Genomic DNA, 6504 nt, shown 5'->3' with positions numbered 1-6504 from the left:
TCAGGAGAGAGTTGGGGGGGATGGAGTCAGGAGAGTGGGGGATGGAGTCAGGAGAGAGGGATGGAGTCAGGAGAGTGGGGGATGGAGTCAGGAGAGGGGGATGGAGTCAGGAGAGTGGGGGATGGAGTCAGGAGAGGGGGATGGAGTCAGGAGAGTGGGGGATGGAGTCAGGAGAGAGTGGGGGATGGAGTCAGGAGAGAGAGGGGGATGGAGTCGGGAGAGTGGGGGGGATGGAGTCGGGAGAGAGAGGGGGATGGACTCAGGAGAGAGAGGGGGATGGACTCAGGAGAGAGTGGGGGATGGAGTCAGGAGAGTGGGAGCTCAGGGAAGGGACGCAGCTACATTTTGTAGAAGGGGATACAGAGGCCCTGTTATCGTTTCTGAAGGAATGGAGTGACTTATCAAGGGCGCACTGAGACAGCTGGCTGCTCACTGGCCAAGTGGTTGCCTATCAGCCTCAGCAGAGCCCTGACGTTGCGGTTGGCCTTCCCAGGTACCTGTTAAGCACATGCTGTGGAGGCCTATGGAAGTCGCGCAGAATGGGATCTCAGGGTGACACAGCTGGTTGGTAAAGGGCTGAGTTTGAACCTGGGCCATGGAGGCCTCAGCCATCCCCTGCCACCTGCTCTGTCAGGCCCCTGACTCCCAGCTGTGCCTTTAAGGATGTTTTGTCCTGTCTCCTCCCGGCCCAGAGCTGACTCCACCGGATGAGGGAAGGGGGTGGCTGTTGCTCACTCCACTTTCTCCGCCTTCCTCATCTCCCAGGCTTGGGGCCGGTGGCTGCCAAGGGCTCGATGCCCACCCGCGTGCCCGAGGCCTCTTTGCATGCTCACCACAGTTAAGTCCCCATGTCCACAGTGGCTCAAGGAGCCTCTTCATTTCCCTGCTGCGGCTGGAGCCCCGCCGCAGGTCTGGGCAGGAGCGTGAACCATTTGACTGAGGCCGGATGTCCCTGCCACCGCTGCCCATGGGCTGCCAGTGGAGCGTGCACGCTAAGGAAATTAGGAGCCACCTGTGCCCCAGTTGCCAGGCAGACCTGGAGCTCCTGCGGGGAGGGAGGCTCTCTGGGGAAGCGGCAGGCTGCAGACCCACCCTCTCAACAGAGCCACATCTTCGTTTTTATTAACTCAGCCACCCTCGCATCCATCATCATGGTTCCTGTATGTTCTCTGTCTAGAGGCAGCACAGGAAATAGCAAGAGCCGTCATTACTGAACACACGCATTGTGCTCAAGGCTCTAGACGTCAGACCCTGAGATTCTCACTGTAACCCCGGAAGGTGTGTTCCGTTGGTTGTGTTTTACAGATGGGGGGCTGAGGAGCGGATGGGTGAGATAACTCACACCTGGAGCTAGGTGGCCGCCTGGGTCTCCGTTCCCCGCCGCCGCCTGCCTGGCCACTGGGCACAGTGCTAACATGCCGGGGCTTCTCCAACCTCAGATCTGACGCTTCTCCAGGAGCTGAGGATCAAACAACGAGTTTTAGAACCAAGTGCCAGGTCCCATGGGCTTCCCTGATGGCCCAGCAGGTAAAGAAAGAATCTGCCTGCAATGCAGAAAACGCAGGAGATGAGGGATCAACCCCTGGGTCGGGAAGATCCCCTGGAGGCAGGCGTGGCAGCCCCCTCCAGTATTCTTGCCTGGAGAATTCCATAGACTAAGGGGCCTGGGGTGGGGGGAAGGCTATAGTCGATAGGGTCGCAAAGAGTCAGACAAGACTGAAGCGACTGATCACGCAGGCACAGCAGGTCCCATGACCTGCCCAGGGTGAGCCGCTCAGTGAAGGAGAACGTACCCTCACCCACTCTCTCAGCACCACTGGCCTGGATGCCTGCGGTCAGAAAGGAGTTGAAGCTGGGCTTCCCTATCCATGGGCCGGTGCTCCTGCTAATTATCTTGGACCACACCAGCCTGGGAGGGAGGTGGTGTTATTTTGGCCCCATTTCACAGATGAGGAAACTGAGGATCAGAGAGACCTGCTCAGTAAGGGGCAGGGGCTAGAGCAGAACTTGCTTTCAATGGCTATACCAGCACCCGCTTGTCCTGGCCCCTCACAGGAATCCCGTGGCTTCTGGGCGGGAGCCATCCAGCCAGGGGGTGGGAGGAGGCATGGCTGACGCTGGCTCCAGAGACAGGCAGCCAGCCTTGTGCCCCTTCCCCGGGGTTGATGACAGCCGCCCTGGATGGTGGGGCAGGTGCCATACGACCCTCAGGTGCCCGGGGCCCCTCAGCCTTCTCCCCCGGAGCTCTGACATGCCCTCTCTCCAGGCCCCAGGTGGCTGGCAGGCACCCCTCAGCCTCGCAAGCACTGGGGCACAGAGGCTGGGGTGGAGCAGGGAGCTGATGTTCTGCCGGGGTACACGGGCACCCGGGCAGACGGCGTCAGAAGGAGAGTCGTGGGGACAGAAATGCCCGGAAGAGGTTAGACCGCCAGCAAGTGGCAGAGCCAGGACCAGAAGCCGGGTTGGTCAGATCTGAGTCTTAGGAAGGAGAGTCCTACAGAGTCACAGTCCCCGGGCCTTCATCGGGCCTAGAATCGAGAATGCCTAGAATGCCAGCTCCGTGCCTGGACCAAAGCCATCGACACTGCAGTGTAACACTCACTATCATTTATCAAGCAGGTGCTTCACGTACGCATCTCATTTAATCACCCTCCGTGGAGGGCAGCTGTGCCCATTTCACAGGTGAGGAAGCTGAGTGGAACCAGAGCCTGCTGGGTGGCTCCCTGCAGGCTGGGCGCTCCGGAGCCCCACAGAGCAAGACCAGCCCTCTTCCCCACCCCAGCCCTTCACGCTCCCTTAGTGACCATCACTTTTCTGGCTCTCAGTGGGCTTGTGGTCATTTGGGATCTTCAGATCGTTTTCTGGATGAGACTGAGCTTGCTTGAGGTCACCCAGCAAAGTTCAGAAAAGGGGCTTGAGTGGATCTCTGTCCTCTGTCCACCACAGCAGAGCTCCTCCTTCAGGCCTTTGCTGACTCCTTAGTCCCCAGCTTCTCGGGATCCTCCTGCCCACTCCACTTTGGACATCTGAACTCTCGGAGGCGTGACTGGTGGGGCTGGCCGCTTTGAGAACCAGCTCTGAGGCCCCCCTGCACCCTGTTCCAAGGTGTCTCTGAACCAAGCAGATGCTCAGGGACTCCTCGGGGAATCCGTGCCTGCCAACGCCTGCCTACCCTCAGCCGAACTGGGGCCGGGTTACCAGCTGCCCCACTGGGTCCTGGAGGAGGTAGAACGGATAGGAGAGAGACAGAAGGAAAAGGAGGGGAGGTGGGCAGAGAGGCAAGCAGAGGGTACACAAGGGTGGGGTCGGGGAGAGCAGCCGGTGCGGCCCCCCAGTCCCCGGGTCAGGCCCCTCGAGGGGCCCCCTGTGCTCCAGCCCCTCTCCACCCTCCATGATGGGGGAGGAAGGAAATTCAGGGCAGCCCCCTCCAGCCCAGAGCGTGCACAGCCAGTGCCTTTCCGCAGGCACCCTGGGAAGCGGATGCAAAGCAAATCGGCATCCTCTCCGGGCCCCCATTTCCACGGCCAGCCCCTGCCCCGTGGACTTTGCATAAGTCGGTCATGGTTCTCCATCGCTTTGGCAACCAGTGCCCACACAGGTGTGAGCATGTGGGCCTCGGACCGGCCCATGAGGGTGGCCTGGGCCACCATGCGGCATGCATGGGCGGTGTGTGCAGTCCTGAAGGAGAGCCGCAGCCTTGGGGTTCCCCTGGCATTTGTCCTCCGGACAGCCAGCGCCCAAGCCTCACCCACTCGCCCCTCTTAGGTGTGGTCATGGTAAGAGGGGACCTTGGAGATCACCTAGCCCCGGCGTCTCAGGAATCATGGCCTGAGCCACATGACACTCTGGATCTGGGTGCACAGCTGCATTTGTTGGTATATGCCTTAGTGTCCAGGACTTTCATCAGGATCTCAAAAGGATCCTTGCCTCTGAAATTTTAAGATGCACTGAGTCCATTTTACAGATGGGGAGGCTGAGGCCCAGAGAATGGAAGCCACTGGTCCAAGCGTAGCCTTCCAATGGGGGCAGAGCTAACTCGGAAGCCTGGACTTCTGACTCTCCGTCCAGAGCTCCTTCTGCAGGTTTTGCTCTTCAGAGAGGATGGTCCATCCAGACTGACAGCCCACACTAAGCAAGGGGACCCCATCGTTCCTTCCCCCCTGGAACCGCTAGGTCACCACCACTACCATGAGCCCCTGTTAGGGTCCTGGCTTCCTCCAATCCACGTATTCGCCATGTGGCTTTGAATCAGTCATGGTCCCTCTCTGAACCTCAGACTCCTCCTCTGAAAACTGGAGTGCTCACAGGAGTACCTCGAAAGGTGGAGAGAATAAAACAGAACGGCAGTGTGGCGGGTGCCCACACCATCCCTGGTGTGGGGCGAGCCCTCCAAACGTGTTAACCATAGAAATAACCTGGGTTCATTTTCACCATCCTCCTCCCGTGCTCCCTGGCTGCTGCCCCCACAGAGCGCTTGGCTGGCCCACACGTCCCCTTCTCCTTACCCCATCTTGGCGGCCGGCACAGCGTAGGGCATTGCAGAGCTGTCCCGATGTGCTTTGGACTTGATTGGAGTCCAGGGGAAATCAACTTGCTTTTCTGGCCTTTGGCAACTGGCCCGCTCCAGGCCTCAGTTTCTCCATCTGTATAATGGGTAGGTTTTGGAGCTCTGCAGGCCCTCTTAGCTCTGACACAATACGCCATGCTATGGATGGCACTGGTGCCCGGGGCACCTTCCAATGTGTGCTGCCCTCACGAGGGGCATGATTTCTGTCTCCAGACCGTGAGTCACGTCCTCTGTGTGTCCCCACTATGGCCCTCATACCCGACTCAGCCCTGCCATGTACAGTGGGCTTGGCTAGTGGCCTCTGGATGAAAGGCTTTCTCAGCCACTCTTGTCTGCCACGATATCACACCCGGAAGGCTCCAGTTAACTTAGATACTCTCCTACTCCACCATCCCCTTACCCCCAAGCTTTGCTAAATAACCCGACTTGGCTGGGAGTCTCCAGAACATTCCAGGGCCACCGGGCAACCAGCACGTTTATTTCCGCTCGTCAAACTGATGCACACACTCGATGTGCCTGGAAGTGGTCCTTCCCAACACCTTGGCCTTGAGATGGGGCCTGCACTGGGGGAGGCTGGCACCGGCTCCCCCAGCCCCATGGTGGGCATGGCAGGGACAGCGCCTGTGGGCAGCACACACAAGAAGCAGACAGCAGGAGGGCTGATGGCGTGGCAGCCTGGGACCGACTTCTAGTGACCGGTGGCTAGGACTCAGCTTTCACTGCTGTGGATCTGGGTTCAGTCCCTGGTCGGGGAGCTAAGATCCCGCAAGTTGTGCAGCACAGCAGATAAATTCTAGCATCACCACTTATTAGATGTGTGATTTTGGGCAAGTTGCTTAACTGTTCAGTCTCAGTTTCCTCATTTTAAAAATGGGAGTAAAAATGACTGCTTGGCAGGGTAGTTGCACAAACTAAATGATACTGTACATATAAAGTGCTTGCACCATGCCTGGCATATATACCCCGGAAAGGATGCCATTTACTTATAATCCTCATGATTTCCTGAGAGCCTGGCAGGGCAAGGGGCCATGGTCTCAGTGGCTCCCAGAAGGCCACCGCGGACCCTGTTCCAAGGAGGCCGGTGTGGCTGTAGCCTGAGGCACATGGCGCAGAGGAGAGCAGGGGAAGAGCAGGTGGGCTGGGGCCAGGCTGCGGAGGCTGCGAACGCCAAGGCCGGGGGCTCAGCCGTGCCGCTGCCGCAGTATGGTCCCAGGGGTGCTGGAGCCGAGCAAGGAGAGGCTCGGAGCTGTCCTAAAGGGGCTGAAACTGTCAGGGTGAGGCAGACGGAGAGGTCCGGACAGGAGGTGGTGAGGGTGTGAGCTTGGGGTGAGGCAACGGGCAGGGGCCTGGAGAGAGCCAGCGTGACACGGGGTGCATGAGAGCTGGGGCTTTGCTGACTCGGAGCGTGGATGTGGCAGTCCAAAGCGGACCTCCCCATCCTGCAGACGAGGACACTGAGGCCAGAGGAGGGCAGAGCCAGGCCCAGAGCCCCCCCCGCCCGCCTCTTCTTTCATTCTATGGGTCAGGTCTCCCCCTCCGCCCACTGGTTTGCCAGAGAGGGTGACAGGCAGCCCCCAAGTCACACAGAAAATCCCGCGTCTTTCGGCGGCAGCAGGGGGCCTCTTCCTGTTGTTTTCAATGTTTTCAATGTGTGTGGCTGACCTTAGCCCGGGGAGGCCAGGGGTGCGGGAGGGGTGGTCCCTCCGGAACTGCCACAGGCACAGCCGGCACCTCTCAGGGCGCCTTCGGGAAACGTCGGGCTTTTTCAATTGGGCTCGGTGGCCGCTCCCTTCATCACCAGAAAGGATAATCTCGCACTCTCTTCACCCTTCCCCAGGGCTGGCTGTGTGCCCTGCAGGTCGCACGCGCCGTTTTCCTTAATTCCCACACTGATCTCATGAGGCTGGAATTATCAGTCCTGTTTCGGTAGGAAACAG

Source organism: Cervus canadensis, chromosome 24 (assembly GCF_019320065.1).
Source record: "Cervus canadensis isolate Bull #8, Minnesota chromosome 24, ASM1932006v1, whole genome shotgun sequence".
Classification (NCBI taxonomy): domain Eukaryota; kingdom Metazoa; phylum Chordata; class Mammalia; order Artiodactyla; family Cervidae; genus Cervus; species Cervus canadensis.
The sequence above is the reverse complement of the archived record's forward strand: the minus strand, read 5'-3'. Positions refer to the sequence as shown.